Here is a 16176-nt window from a genome sequence, read left to right as displayed (position 1 = left end):
CATAGCTCTGCGGTGCCTGCAGGCTGCATTGCATTTAGATCTGTGCTTCTGTAGTTCTCCTGCTGTGGTCAATCATGCAGAGTGCAGGGTCTCTCAGCTGGTTTCTTCTATCATAGCTCTGCGGTGCCTCCAGGCTGTATTGCATTTAGATCTGTGCTTCTGTAGTTCTCCTGCTCTGGTCAATCATGCAGAGTGCAGGGTCTCTCAGCTGGTTTCTTCTATCATAGCTCTGCGGTGCCTGCAGGCTGTATTGCCTTTAGATCTGTGCTTCTGTAGTTCTCCTGCTCTGGTCAATCATGCAGAGTGCAGGGTCCCTCAGCTGGTTTTCTTCTATCATAGCTCTGCGGTGCCTCCAGGCTGTATTGCATTTAGATCTGTGCTTCTGTAGTTCTCCTGCTCTGGTCAATCATGCAGAGTGCAGGGTCTCTCAGCTGGTTTCTTCTATCATAGCTCTGCGGTGTCTCCAGGCTGTATTGCATTTAGATCTGTGCTTCTGTAGTTCTCCTGCTCTGGTCAATCATGCAGAGTACAGGGTCCCTCAGCTGGTTTCTTCTATCATAGCTCTGTGGTGCCTCCAAGCTGTATTGCCTTTAGATCTGTGCTTCTGTAGTTCTCCTGCTCTGGTCAATCATGCAGAGTGCAGGGTCTCTCAGCTGGTTTCTTCTATCATAGCTCTGCGGTGTCTCCAAGCTGTATTGCATTTAGATCTGTGCTTCTGTAGTTCTCCTGCTCTGGTCCATCATGCAGAGTGCACGGTCTCTCAGCTGGTTTCTTCTATCATAGCTCTGCGGTGCCTGCAGGCTGTATTGCCTTTAGATCTGTGCTTCTGTAGTTCTCCTGCTGTGGTCAATCATGCAGAGTGCAGGGTCTCTCAGCTGGTTTCTTCTATCATAGCTCTGCGGTGCCTGCAGGCTGTATTGCATTTAGATCTGTGTTTCTGTAGTTCTCCTGCTCTGGTCAATCATGCAGAGTGCAGGGTCTCTCAGCTGGTTTCTTCTATCATAGCTCTGCGGTGCCTGCAGGCTGTATTGCATTTAGATCTGTGCTTCTGTAGTTCTCTTGCTCTGGTCAATCATGCAGATTGCAGGGTCCCTCAGCTGGTTTCTTCTATCATAGCTCTGCGGTGCCTCCAGGCTGTATTGCATTTAGATCTGTGCTTCTGTAGTTCTCCTGCTCTGGTCAATCATGCAGAGTGCAGGGTCCCTCAGCTGGTTTCTTCTATCATAGCTCTGCGGTGCCTCCAGGCTGTATTGCATTTAGATCTGTGCTTCTGTAGTTCTCCTGCTCTGGTCAATCATGCAGAGTGCAGGGTCTCTCAGCTGGTTTTCTTCTATCATAGCTCTGCGGTGCCTCCAGGCTGTATTGCATTTAGATCTGTGCTTCTGTAGTTCTCCTGCTCTGGTCAATCATGCAGAGTGCAGGGTCTCTCAGCTGGTTTCTTCTATCATAGCTCTGCGGTGCCTGCAGGCTGTATTATCTTTAGATCTGTGCTTCTGTAGTTCTCCTGCTGTGGTCAATCATGCAGAGTGCAGGGTCCCTCAGCTGGTTTCTTCTATCATAGCTCTGCGGTGCCTCCAGGCTGTATTGCATTTAGATCTGCGCTTCTGTAGTTCTCCTGCTCTGGTCAATCATGCAGAGTGCAGGGTCCCTCAGCTGGTTTCTTCTATCATAGCTCTGCGGTGCCTCCAGGCTGTATTGCATTTAGATCTGTGCTTCTGTAGTTCTCCTGCTCTGGTCAATCATGCAGAGTGCAGAGTCCCTCAGCTGGTTTCTTCTATCATAGCTCTGCGATGCCTCCAGGCTGTATTGCATTTAGATCTGTGCTTCTGTAGTTCTCCTGCTCTGGTCAATCATGCAGAGTGCAGGGTCTCTCAGCTGGTTTTCTTCTATCATAGCTCTGCGGTGCCTCCAGGCTGTATTGCATTTAGATCTGTGCTTCTGTAGTTCTCCTGCTGTGGTCAATCATGCAGAGTGCAGGGTCCCTCAGCTGGTTTCTTCTATCATAGCTCTGCGGTGCCTCCAGGCTGTATTGCATTTAGATCTGTGCTTCTGTAGTTCTCCTGCTGAGGTCAATCATGCAGAGTGCAGGGTCTCTCAGCTGGTTTTCTTCTATCATAGCTCTGCGGTGCCTCCAGGCTGTATTGCATTTAGATCTGTGCTTCTGTAGTTCTCCTGCTCTGGTCAATCATGCAGAGTGCAGGGTCTCTCAGCTGGTTTTCTTCTATCATAGCTCTGCGGTGCCTCCAGGCTGTATTGCATTTAGATCTGTGCTTCTGTAGTTCTCCTGCTCTGGTCAATCATGCAGAGTGCAGGGTCTCTCAGCTGGTTTCTTCTATCATAGCTCTGCGGTGCCTCCAGGCTGTATTGCCTTTAGATCTGAGCTTCTGTAGTTCTCCTGCTGTGGTCAATCATGCAGAGTGCAGGGTCTCTCAGCTGGTTTCTTCTATCATAGCTCTGCAGTGCCTCCAGGCTGTATTGCGTTTAGATCTGTGCTTCTGTAGTTCTCCTGCTCTGGTCAATCATGCAGAGTGCAGGGTCCCTCAGCTGGTTTCTTCTATCATAGCTCTGCGGTGCCTGCAGGCTGCATTGCATTTAGATCTGTGCTTCTGTAGTTCTCCTGCTGTGGTCAATCATGCAGAGTGCAGGGTCTCTCAGCTGGTTTCTTCTATCATAGCTCTGCGGTGCCTCCAGGCTGTATTGCGTTTAGATCTGTGCTTCTGTAGTTCTCCTGCTCTGGTCAATCATGCAGAGTGCAGGGTCTCTCAGCTGGTTTCTTCTATCATAGCTCTGCGGTGCCTCCAGGCTGTATTGCATTTAGATCTGTGCTTCTGTAGTTCTCCTGCTCTGGTCAATCATGCAGAGTGCAGGGTCTCTCAGCTGGTTTCTTCTATCATAGCTCTGCGGTGCCTGCAGGCTGTATTGCCTTTAGATCTGTGCTTCTGTAGTTCTCCTGCTCTGGTCAATGATGCAGAGTGCAGGGTCCCTCAGCTGGTTTTCTTCTATCATAGCTCTGCGGTGCCTCCAGGCTGTATTGCATTTAGATCTGTGCTTCTGTAGTTCTCCTGCTCTGGTCAATCATGCAGAGTGCAGGGTCTCTCAGCTGGTTTCTTCTATCATAGCTCTGCGGTGTCTCCAGGCTGTATTGCATTTAGATCTGTGCTTCTGTAGTTCTCCTGCTGTGGTCTATCATGCAGAGTGCAGGGTCTCTCGGCTGGTTTCTTCTATCATAGCTCTGCGGTGCCTCCAGGCTGTATTGCATTTAGATCTGTGCTTCTGTAGTTCTCCTGCTGTGGTCAATCATGCAGAGTGCAGGGTCCCTCAGCTGGTTTCTTCTATCATAGCTCTGCGTGCCTCCAGGCTGTATTGCATTTAGATCTGTGCTTCTGTAGTTCTCCTGCTGAGGTCAATCATGCAGAGTGCAGGGTCTCTCAGCTGGTTTCTTCTATCATAGCTCTGCGGTGCCTCCAGGCTGTATTGCCTTTAGATCTGAGCTTCTGTAGTTCTCCTGCTGTGGTCAATCATGCAGAGTGCAGGGTCTCTCAGCTGGTTTCTTCTATCATAGCTCTGCGGTGCCTCCAGGCTGTATTGCCTTTAGATCTGTGCTTCTGTAGTTCTCCTGCTGTGGTCAATCATGCAGAGTGCAGGGTCTCTCAGCTGGTTTCTTCTATCATAGCTCTGCGGTGCCTCTAGGCTGTATTGCGTTTAGATCTGTGCTTCTGTAGTTCTCCTGCTCTGGTCAATCATGCAGAGTGCAGGGTCCCTCAGCTGGTTTCTTCTATCATAGCTCTGCGGTGCCTGCAGGCTGCATTGCATTTAGATCTGTGCTTCTGTAGTTCTCCTGCTGTGGTCAGTCATGCAGAGTGCAGGGTCTCTCAGCTGGTTTCTTCTATCATAGCTCTGCGGTGCCTCCAGGCTGTATTGCGTTTAGATCTGTGCTTCTGTAGTTCTCCTGCTGTGGTCAATCATGCAGAGTGCAGGGTCCCTCAGCTGGTTTCTTCTATCATAGCTCTGCGGTGCCTCCAGGCTGTATTGCCTTTAGATCTGTGCTTCTGTAGTTCTCCTGCTGTGGTCAATCATGCAGAGTGCAGGGTCTCTCAGCTGGTTTCTTCTATCATAGCTCTGCGGTGCCTGCAGGCTGTATTGCATTTAGATCTGTGCTTCTGTAGTTCTCCTGCTGTGGTCAATCATGCAGAGTGCAGGGTCTCTCAGCTGGTTTCTTCTATCATAGCTCTGCGGTGCCTCCAGGCTGTATTGCATTTAGATCTGTGCTTCTGTAGTTCTCCTGCTCTGGTCAATCATGCAGAGTGCAGGGTCTCTCAGCTGGTTTCTTCTATCATAGCTCTGCGGTGCCTGCAGGCTGTATTGCCTTTAGATCTGTGCTTCTGTAGTTCTCCTGCTCTGGTCAATCATGCAGAGTGCAGGGTCCCTCAGCTGGTTTTCTTCTATCATAGCTCTGCGGTGCCTCCAGGCTGTATTGCATTTAGATCTGTGCTTCTGTAGTTCTCCTGCTCTGGTCAATCATGCAGAGTGCAGGGTCTCTCAGCTGGTTTCTTCTATCATAGCTCTGCGGTGTCTCCAGGCTGTATTGCATTTAGATCTGTGCTTCTGTAGTTCTCCTGCTCTGGTCAATCATGCAGAGTACAGGGTCCCTCAGCTGGTTTCTTCTATCATAGCTCTGCGGTGCCTCCAGGCTGTATTGCCTTTAGATCTGTGCTTCTGTAGTTCTCCTGCTCTGGTCAATCATGCAGATTGCAGGGTCTCTCAGCTGGTTTCTTCTATCATAGCTCTGCGGTGCCTCCAGGCTGTATTGCATTTAGATCTGTGCTTCTGTAGTTCTCCTGCTGTGGTCAATCATGCAGAGTGCAGGGTCTCTCAGCTGGTTTCTTCTATCATAGCTCTGCGGTGTCTCCAAGCTGTGTTGCATTTAGATCTGTGCTTCTGTAGTTCTCCTGCTCTGGTCCATCATGCAGAGTGCAGGGTCTCTCAGCTGGTTTCTTCTATCATAGCTCTGCGGTGCCTGCAGGCTGTATTGCCTTTAGATCTGTGCTTCTGTAGTTCTCCTGCTGTGGTCAATCATGCAGAGTGCAGGGTCTCTCAGCTGGTTTCTTCTATCATAGCTCTGCAGTGCCTCCAGGCTGTATTGCATTTAGATCTGTGATTCTGTAGTTCTCCTGCTGTGGTCAATCATGCAGAGTGCAGGGTCTCTCAGCTGGTTTCTTCTATCATAGCTCTGCGGTGCCTCTAGGCTGTATTGCATTTAGATCTGTGCTTCTGTAGTTCTCCTGCTCTGGTCAATCATGCAGAGTGCAGGGTCCCTCAGCTGGTTTCTTCTATCATAGCTCTGCGGTGCCTGCAGGCTGTATTGCATTTAGATCTGTGCTTCTGTAGTTCTCCTGCTCTGGTCAATCATGCAGAGTGCAGGGTCCCTCAGCTGGTTTCTTCTCTCATAGCTCTTCGGTGCCTCCAGGCTGTATTGCCTTTAGATCTGTGCTTCTGTAGTTCTCCTGCTCTGGTCAATCATGCAGAGTGCAGGGTCTCTCAGCTGGTTTCTTCTATCATAGCTCTGCGGTGCCTCCAGGCTGTATTGCATTTAGATCTGTGCTTCTGTAGTTCTCCTGCTGTGGTCAATCATGCAGAGTGCAGGGTCTCTCAGCTGGTTTCTTCTATCATAGCTCTGCGGTGCCTCTAGGCTGTATTGCATTTAGATCTGTGCTTCTGTAGTTCTCCTGCTCTGGTCAATCATGCAGAGTGCAGGGTCCCTCAGCTGGTTTCTTCTATCATAGCTCTGCGGTGCCTCAAGGCTGTATTGCCTTTAGATCTGTGCTTCTGTAGTTCTCCTGCTCTGGTCAATCATGCAGAGTGCAGGGTCTCTCAGCTGGTTTCTTCTATCATAGCTCTGCGGTGCCTCCAGGCTGTATTGCATTTAGATCTGTGCTTCTGTAGTTCTCCTGCTGTGGTCAATCATGCAGAGTGCAGGGTCTCTCAGCTGGTTTCTTCTATCATAGCTCTGCGGTGCCTCCAGGCTGTATTGCATTTAGATCTGTGCTTCTGTAGTTCTCCTGCTGTGGTCAATCATGCAGAGTGCAGGGTCTCTCAGCTGGTTTTCTTCTATCATAGCTCTGCGGTGCCTGCAGGCTGTATTGCCTTTAGATCTGGGCTTCTGTAGTTCTCCTGCTCTGGTCAGTCATGCAGAGTGCAGGGTCTCTCAGCTGGTTTCTTGTATCATAGCTCTGCGGTGTCTGCAGGCTGTATTGCATTTAGACCTGAGCTTCTGTAGTTCTCCTGCTCTGGTCAATCATGCAGAGTGCAGGGTCTCTCAGCTGGTTTCTTCTATCATAGCTCTGCGGTGCCTCCAGGCTGTATTGCATTTAGATCTGTGCTTCTGTAGTTCTCCTGCTCTGGTCAATCATGCAGAGTGCAGGGTCCCTCAGCTGGTTTTCTTCTATCATAGCTCTGCGGTGCCTCCAGGCTGTATTGCATTTAGATCTGTGCTTCTGTAGTTCTCCTGCTCTGGTCAATCATGCAGAGTGCAGGGTCTCTCAGCTGGTTTCTTCTATCATAGCTCTGCGATGTCTCCAGGCTGTATTGCATTTAGATCTGTGCTTCTGTAGTTCTCCTGCTCTGGTCCATCATGCAGAGTGCAGGGTCTCTCAGCTGGTTTCTTCTATCATAGCTCTGCGGTGCCTGCAGGCTGTATTGCATTTAGATCTGTGCTTCTGTAGTTCTCCTGCTGTGGTCAATCATGCAGAGTGCAGGGTCTCTCAGCTGGTTTCCTCTATCATAGCTCTGCGGTGCCTGCAGGCTGTATTGCATTTAGATCTGTGCTTCTGTAGTTCTCCTGCTGTGGTCAATCATGCAGAGTGCAGGGTCTCTCAGCTGGTTTCTTCTATCATAGCTCTGCGGTGTCTCCAGGCTGTATTGCATTTAGATCTGTGCTTCTGTAGTTCTCCTGCTCTGGTCCATCATGCAGAGTGCAGGGTCTCTCTGCTGGTTTCTTCTATCATAGCTCTGCGGTGCCTGCAGGCTGTATTGCCTTTAGATCTGTGCTTCTGTAGTTCTCCTGCTGTGGTCCATCATGCAGAGTGCAGGGTCTCTCAGCTGGTTTCTTCTATCATAGCTCTGCGGTGCCTGCAGGCTGTATTGCCTTTAGATCTGTGCTTCTGTAGTTCTCCTGCTCTTGTCCATCATGCAGAGTGCAGGGTCTCTCAGCTGGTTTCTTCTATCATAGCTCTGCGGTGTCTCCAGGCTGTATTGCATTTAGATCTGTGCTTCTGTAGTTCTCCTGCTCTGGTCCATCATGCAGAGTGCAGGGTCTCTCAGCTGGTTTCTTCTATCATAGCTCTGCGGTGCCTGCAGGCTGTATTGCCTTTAGATCTGTGCTTCTGTAGTTCTCCTGCTGTGGTCAATCATGCAGAGTGCAGGGTCTCTCAGCTGGTTTTCTTCTATCATAGCTCTGCGGTGCCTGCAGGCTGTATTGCATTTAGATCTGTGCTTCTGTAGTTCTCCTGCTCTGGTCAATCATGCAGAGTGCAGGGTCCCTCAGCTGGTTTCTTCTATCATAGCTCTGCGGTGCCTCAAGGCTGTATTGCCTTTAGATCTGTGCTTCTGTAGTTCTCCTGCTCTGGTCAATCATGCAGAGTGCAGGGTCTCTCAGCTGGTTTCTTCTATCATAGCTCTGCGGTGCCTCCAGGCTGTATTGCATTTAGATCTGTGCTTCTGTAGTTCTCCTGCTGTGGTCAATCATGCAGAGTGCAGGGTCTCTCAGCTGGTTTCTTCTATCATAGCTCTGCGGTGCCTCCAGGCTGTATTGCATTTAGATCTGTGCTTCTGTAGTTCTCCTGCTGTGGTCAATCATGCAGAGTGCAGGGTCTCTCAGCTGGTTTTCTTCTATCATAGCTCTGCGGTGCCTGCAGGCTGTATTGCCTTTAGATCTGGGCTTCTGTAGTTCTCCTGCTCTGGTCAGTCATGCAGAGTGCAGGGTCTCTCAGCTGGTTTCTTGTATCATAGCTCTGCGGTGCCTGCAGGCTGTATTGCATTTAGATCTGAGCTTCTGTAGTTCTCCTGCTCTGGTCAATCATGCAGAGTGCAGGGTCTCTCAGCTGGTTTCTTCTATCATAGCTCTGCGGTGCCTCCAGGCTGTATTGCATTTAGATCTGTGCTTCTGTAGTTCTCCTGCTCTGGTCAATCATGCAGAGTGCAGGGTCTCTCAGCTGGTTTTCTTCTATCATAGCTCTGCGGTGCCTCCAGGCTGTATTGCATTTAGATCTGTGCTTCTGTAGTTCTCCTGCTCTGGTCAATCATGCAGAGTGCAGGGTCTCTCAGCTGGTTTCTTCTATCATAGCTCTGCGGTGTCTCCAGGCTGTATTGCATTTAGATCTGTGCTTCTGTAGTTCTCCTGCTCTGGTCAATCATGCAGAGTGCAGGGTCCCTCAGCTGGTTACTTCTATCATAGCTCTGCGGTGCCTCCAGGCTGTATTGCCTTTAGATCTGTGCTTCTGTAGTTCTCCTGCTCTGGTCCATCATGCAGAGTGCAGGGTCTCTCAGCTGGTTTCTTCTATCATAGCTCTGCGGTGCCTGCAGGCTGTATTGCATTTAGATCTGTGCTTCTGTAGTTCTCCTGCTGTGGTCAATCATGCAGAGTGCAGGGTCTCTCAGCTGGTTTCTTCTATCATAGCTCTGCGGTGCCTCCAGGCTGTATTGCATTTAGATCTGTGCTTCTGTAGTTCTCCTGCTGTGGTCAATCATGCAGAGTGCAGGGTCTCTCAGCTGGTTTCTTCTATCATAGCTCTGCGGTACCTCCAGGCTGTATTGCCTTTAGATCTGTGCTTCTGTAGTTCTCCTGCTGTGGTCCATCATGCAGAGTGCAGGGTCTCTCAGCTGGTTTCTTCTATCATAGCTCTGCGGTGCCTCCAGGCTGTATTGCATTTAGATCTGTGCTTCTGTAGTTCTCCTGCTCTTGTCCATCATGCAGAGTGCAGGGTCTCTCAGCTGGTTTCTTCTATCATAGCTCTGCGGTGTCTCCAGGCTGTATTGCATTTAGATCTGTGCTTCTGTAGTTCTCCTGCTCTGGTCCATCATGCAGAGTGCAGGGTCTCTCAGCTGGTTTCTTCTATCATAGCTCTGCGGTGCCTGCAGGCTGTATTGCCTTTAGATCTGTGCTTCTGTAGTTCTTGTTAGAACCTTGCTGTTAGGTTTTTTTTCCTTTGCTGGTCACATGACCTTGTTGGCCTATTTAATCCTGCTCCGCCCTTCTGGCTTTGCTGGACTTCATTGTATATCTACTTTCTAGCTAGCCTGTGCTCTGTATCTAACTCTGTTAGTTTGCTTGGTCTACGGACCTCTATGTTCTATCTATTTTGTTTGTTCGTCTGTCTGCTACTATTTCTGTTAGGAGGTGTCCCATATTCCTCCCAGTCCTTAGTACTTGTAGGGATTCCCTCCCCACATCTATAGGTCTCCGTACAGACTAGATTAGGACTTTAGCAGGTCTGATCGCAGGATCAGGTTCCCTGTTACATCGTAGGGATTCAGCTGAGTCCTATAGTAGGGACAGATCTCCTCTCTTTCCTTAGCTTTGGTAGCAGAACATAACAGTTTGTGCCTGGGACCTTTAGGAGAGATTTCTTTGTTGAGTGTCACGAATCTCGGTTGGCAGGTCATCCTGGAATCTCTGAGACCAAGAGACTGTTGGGTCGCAGTTTTTGGTGGCCTGGATGGCAGAAGGAAGTCATTAAGTGGGTGCGTCAATGTACTATATGTGCTAGATCTAAGTCCTCACATACTCCTGCTGCGGGGTTGCTTTGTCCTTTGGAGGTTCCCAGTGCTCCTTGGACACATTTGGCTATGGACTTTATAACTGACCTTCCCCCCTCTGAGGCTTTTACTGTCATCTGGGTGGTCGTGGACCGTTTTAGCAAGATGTGTCACTTGGTTCCCTTCGTCAAACTGCCCTGCGCTAAAACTCTCGCTAAGGCCTTTGTCAAGGAAATTGTCAGACTTCATGCCGTTCCTACTGACATTGTTTCTGATAGGGGTCCTCAGTTCGTGGCTCGTTTTTGGCGTGCCTTTTGTGACAGGTTGGGAATTCATTTGTCGTTTTCGTCCGGATATCATCCTGAATCTAATGGCCAGACAGAAAGGAAAAACCAGGATGTTGAGCAGTTCTTGCGTTGTTTTGTGGCAGACAATCAAGAGGGGTGGTCTGAGTTTCTGCCACTTGCCGAATTTGCTCTGAACAATCATACATCTTCTTCTGCTGGTTGTTCGCCTTTTTTTTGTTGTTCTGGGAGACATCTGTCGTTTGGGTCGTTCTCCAAGTTGGGATCTGCCGTGCCTGAGGAGGAGAATTTTTCCGGTGATTTGGAAAGAGTTTGGACGGATGTGCGTGGTAATCTTCAGGAGGCCAACAGAAAATCTAAAGACTACTTTGATAGGAAACGACAGGAGGTTTTGTTCGCTGTTGGTGACATGGTTTGGTTGTCCTCTAGGAATCTGCGGTTGAGGATTCCTTCTAAGAAATTGGGTCCCAAGTTTGTAGGGCCCTTTAAGGTGCTTCAGGTTGTCAACCAATATGCTGTTAGGTTGGAGGTTCCTACCTCCTGGAGAATTAATCCGGTCTTTCATGTCTCTCTGTTAAAAAAAGCTGTTGTGTCGGATGGTGACGCCTCTGCCTCTGTTCCTCCGATGGTGGAGGACGGGGAATATGAAATTTCTCGCATCCTTGACTCTAGACGGTATAGAGGTAGTTTGCAGTATCTTGTGGCCTGGAAAGGTTTCGGACCCGAGGATAACTCTTGGGTGAGGTCAGATGATGTTTCCGCGTCCAGACTTATCAGAGCGTTTCACAGGAGATTTCCTGATAAGCCTGGTCCTAGGGGATCCGGAGGATCCTCTTAGAAGGGGGGGTACTGTTAGAACCTTGCTGTTAGGTTTTTTTTCCTTTGCTGGTCACATGACCTTGTTGGCCTATTTAATCCTGCTCCGCCCTTCTGGCTTTGCTGGACTTCATTGTATATCTACTTTCTAGCTAGCCTGTGCTCTGTATCTAACTCTGTTAGTTTGCTTGGTCTACGGACCTCTATGTTCTATCTATTTTGTTTGTTCGTCTGTCTGCTACTATTTCTGTTAGGAGGTGTCCCATATTCCTCCCAGTCCTTAGTACTTGTAGGGATTCCCTCCCCACATCTATAGGTCTCCGTACAGACTAGATTAGGACTTTAGCAGGTCTGATCGCAGGATCAGGTTCCCTGTTACATCGTAGGGATTCAGCTGAGTCCTATAGTAGGGACAGATCTCCTCTCTTTCCTTAGCTTTGGTAGCAGAACATAACAGTTTGTGCCTGGGACCTTTAGGAGAGATTTCTTTGTTGAGTGTCACGAATCTCGGTTGGCAGGTCATCCTGGAATCTCTGAGACCAAGAGACTGTTGGGTCGCAGTTTTTGGTGGCCTGGATGGCAGAAGGAAGTCATTAAGTGGGTGCGTCAATGTACTATATGTGCTAGATCTAAGTCCTCACATACTCCTGCTGCGGGGTTGCTTTGTCCTTTGGAGGTTCCCAGTGCTCCTTGGACACATTTGGCTATGGACTTTATAACTGACCTTCCCCCCTCTGAGGCTTTTACTGTCATCTGGGTGGTCGTGGACCATTTTAGCAAGATGTGTCACTTGGTTCCCTTCGTCAAACTGCCCTGCGCTAAAACTCTCGCTAAGGCCTTTGTCAAGGAAATTGTCAGACTTCATGCCGTTCCTACTGACATTGTTTCTGATAGGGGTCCTCAGTTCGTGGCTCGTTTTTGGCGTGCCTTTTGTGACAGGTTGGGAATTCATTTGTCGTTTTCGTCCGGATATCATCCTGAATCTAATGGCCAGACAGAAAGGAAAAACCAGGATGTTGAGCAGTTCTTGCGTTGTTTTGTGGCAGACAATCAAGAGGGGTGGTCTGAGTTTCTGCCACTTGCCGAATTTGCTCTGAACAATCATACATCTTCTTCTGCTGGTTGTTCGCCTTTTTTTTGTTGTTCTGGGAGACATCTGTCGTTTGGGTCGTTCTCCAAGTTGGGATCTGCCGTGCCTGAGGAGGAGAATTTTTCCGGTGATTTGGAAAGAGTTTGGACGGATGTGCGTGGTAATCTTCAGGAGGCCAACAGAAAATCTAAAGACTACTTTGATAGGAAACGACAGGAGGTTTTGTTCGCTGTTGGTGACATGGTTTGGTTGTCCTCTAGGAATCTGCGGTTGAGGATTCCTTCTAAGAAATTGGGTCCCAAGTTTGTAGGGCCCTTTAAGGTGCTTCAGGTTGTCAACCAATATGCTGTTAGGTTGGAGGTTCCTACCTCCTGGAGAATTAATCCGGTCTTTCATGTCTCTCTGTTAAAAAAAGCTGTTGTGTCGGATGGTGACGCCTCTGCCTCTGTTCCTCCGATGGTGGAGGACGGGGAATATGAAATTTCTCGCATCCTTGACTCTAGACGGTATAGAGGTAGTTTGCAGTATCTTGTGGCCTGGAAAGGTTTCGGACCCGAGGATAACTCTTGGGTGAGGTCAGATGATGTTTCCGCGTCCAGACTTATCAGAGCGTTTCACAGGAGATTTCCTGATAAGCCTGGTCCTAGGGGATCCGGAGGATCCTCTTAGAAGGGGGGGTACTGTTAGAACCTTGCTGTTAGGTTTTTTTTCCTTTGCTGGTCACATGACCTTGTTGGCCTATTTAATCCTGCTCCGCCCTTCTGGCTTTGCTGGACTTCATTGTATATCTACTTTCTAGCTAGCCTGTGCTCTGTATCTAACTCTGTTAGTTTGCTTGGTCTACGGACCTCTATGTTCTATCTATTTTGTTTGTTCGTCTGTCTGCTACTATTTCTGTTAGGAGGTGTCCCATATTCCTCCCAGTCCTTAGTACTTGTAGGGATTCCCTCCCCACATCTATAGGTCTCCGTACAGACTAGATTAGGACTTTAGCAGGTCTGATCGCAGGATCAGGTTCCCTGTTACATCGTAGGGATTCAGCTGAGTCCTATAGTAGGGACAGATCTCCTCTCTTTCCTTAGCTTTGGTAGCAGAACATAACAGCTCTCCTGCTGTGGTCAATCATGCAGAGTGCAGGGTCTCTCAGCTGGTTTTCTTCTATCATAGCTCTGCGGTGCCTGCAGGCTGTATTGCATTTAGATCTGTGCTTCTGTAGTTCTCCTGCTCTGGTCAATCATGCAGAGTGCAGGGTCTCTCAGCTGGTTTCTTCTATCATAGCTCTGCGGTGCCTGCAGGCTGTATTGCCTTTAGATCTGTGCTTCTGTAGTTCTCCTGCTGTGGTCAATCATGCAGAGTGCAGGGTCTCTCAGCTGGTTTCTTCTATCATAGCTCTGCGGTGCCTGCATGCTGTATTGCCTTTAGATCTGTGCTTCTGTAGTTCTCCTGCTGTGGTCAATCATGCAGAGTGCAGGGTCTCTCAGCTGGTTTCTTCTATCATAGCTCTGCGGTGCCTGCAGGCTGTATTGCCTTTAGATCTGTGCTTCTGTAGTTCTCCTGCTGTGGTCAATCATGCAGAGTGCAGGGTCCCTCAGCTGGTTTCTTCTATCATAGCTCTGCGGTGTCTGCAGGCTGTATTGCATTTAGATCTGTGCTTCTGTAGTTCTCCTGCTGTGGTCAATCATGCAGAGTGCAGGGTCTCTCAGCTGGTTTCTTCTATCATAGCTCTGCGGTGCCTCCAGGCTGTATTGCCTTTAGATCTGTGCTTCTGTAGTTTTCCTGCTCTGGTCCATCATGCAGAGTGCAGGGTCCCTCAGCTGGTTTCCTCTATCATAGCTGTGCGGTGCCTGCAGGCTGTATTGCCTTTAGATCTGTGCTTCTGTAGTTCTCCTGCTCTGGTCAATCATGCAGAGTGCAGGGTCTCTCAGCTGGTTTTCTTCTATCATAGCTCTGCGGTGCCTGCAGGCTGTATTGCCTTTAGATCTGTGCTTCTGTAGTTCTCCTGCTGTGGTCAATCATGCAGAGTGCAGGGTCTCTCAGCTGGTTTCTTCTATCATAGCTCTGCGGTGCCTGCAGGCTGTATTGCCTTTAGATCTGTGCTTCTGTAGTTCTCCTGCTGTGGTCAATCATGCAGAGTGCAGGGTCTCTCAGCTGGTTTCTTCTATCATAGCTCTGTGGTGCCTCCAGGCTGTATTGCCTTTAGATCTGTGCTTCTGTAGTTCTCCTGCTCTGGTCCATCATGCAGAGTGCAGGGTCTCTCAGCTGGTTTCTTCTATCATAGCTCTGCGGTGCCTCCAGGCTGTATTGCATTTAGATCTGTGCTTCTGTAGTTCTCCTGCTGTGGTCAATCATGCAGAGTGCAGGGTCTCTCAGCTGGTTTTCTTCTATCATAGGTCTGCGGTGCCTCCAGACTGTATTGCCTTTAGATCTGTGCTTCTGTAGTTCTCCTGCTGTGGTCAATCATGCAGAGTGCAGGGTCTCTCAGCTGGTTTCTTCTATCATAGCTCTGTGGTGCCTCCAGGCTGTATTGCCTTTAGATCTGTGCTTCTGTAGTTCTCCTGCTCTGGTAAATCATGCAGAGTGCAGGGTCTCTCAGCTGGTTTCTTCTATCATAGCTCTGCGGTGCCTGCAGGCTGTATTGCATTTAGATCTGTGCTTCTGTAGTTCTCCTGCTCTGGTAAATCATGCAGAGTGCAGGGTCTCTCAGCTGGTTTCTTCTATCATAGCTCTGCGGTGCCTGCAGGCTGTATTGCATTTAGATCTGTGCTTCTGTAGTTCTCCTGCTCTGCTAAATCATGCAGAGTGCAGGGTCTCTCAGCTGGTTTCTTCTATCATAGCTCTGCGGTGCCTCCAGGCTGTATTGCCTTTAGATCTGTGCTTCTGTAGTTCTCCTGCTCTGGTCAATCATGCAGAGTGCAGGGTCTCTCAGCTGGTTTCTTCTATCATAGCTCTGTGGTGCCTCCAGGCTGTATTGCCTTTAGATCTGTGCTTCTGTAGTTCTCCTGCTGTGGTCAATCATGCAGAGTGCAGGGTCTCTCAGCTGGTTTCTTCTATCATAGCTCTGCGGTGCCTGCAGGCTGTATTGCATTTAGATCTGTGCTTCTGTAGTTCTCCTGCTGTGGTCAATCATGCAGAGTGAAGGGTCCCTCAGCTGGTTTTCTTCTATCATAGCTCTGCGGTGCCTCCAGGCTGTATTGCATTTAGATCTGGGCTTCTGTAGTTCTCCTGCTCTGGTCAATCATGCAGAGTGCAGGGTCCCTCAGCTGGTTTCTTCTATCATAGCTCTGCGGTGCCTCCAGGCTGTATTGCATTTAGATCTGGGCTTCTGTAGTTCTCCTGCTCTGGTCAATCATGCAGAGTGCAGGGTCTCTCAGCTGGTTTCTTCTATCATAGCTCTGCGGTGCCTGCAGGCTGTATTGCATTTAGATCTGTGCTTCTGTAGTTCTCCTGCTCTGGTCAATCATGCAGAGTGCAGGGTCTCTCAGCTGGTTTCTTCTATCATAGCTCTGCGGTGCCTCCAGGCTGTATTGCCTTTAGATCTGTGCTTCTGTAGTTCTCCTGCTGTGGTCCATCATGCAGAGTGCAGGGTCTCTCAGCTGGTTTCTTCTATCATAGCTCTGCGGTGCCTGCAGGCTGTATTGCATTTAGATCTGTGCTTCTGTAGTTCTCTTGCTCTGGTCAATCATGCAGATTGCAGGGTCTCTCAGCTGGTTTTCTTCTATCATAGCTCTGCGGTGCCTGCAGGCTGTATTGCATTTAGATCTGTGCTTCTGTAGTTCTCCTGCTGTGGTCAATCATGCAGAGTGCAGGGTCTCTCAGCTGGTTTCTTCTATCATAGCTCTGCGGTGCCTGCAGGCTGTATTGCATTTAGATCTGTGCTTCTGTAGTTCTCTTGCTCTGGTCAATCATGCAGAGTGCAGGGTCTCTCAGCTGGTTTTCTTCTATCATAGCTCTGCGGTGCCTGCAGCTCTGACAGAAGATAATCCTCTGCCATGTGCATCAACAAAGTGGCATTTGCAGTGTCACTGATTTGTCCGCGTCAGAGAAAGGAGTTGGCAGCAGTGTTGCTGGGAATTGTAGTTCTAGTAGTGTACGAATAGGAAAGAAACATTATATTGAGCTTCGTCTGTATATTAACAATAAGTATGCACTACGATTTGTGAAAAATAATGTGATTGTGAGAATAACCTTGTAATTCCGGCATGCGTTTTGCCC

This window comes from Phyllobates terribilis, unplaced genomic scaffold (genome assembly GCF_046119375.1).
Source record: "Phyllobates terribilis strain yellow unplaced genomic scaffold, ASM4611937v1 Scaffold_152__1_contigs__length_4461920, whole genome shotgun sequence".
NCBI lineage: Eukaryota > Metazoa > Chordata > Amphibia > Anura > Dendrobatidae > Phyllobates > Phyllobates terribilis.
Note: the sequence above shows the minus strand (reverse complement) of the source record.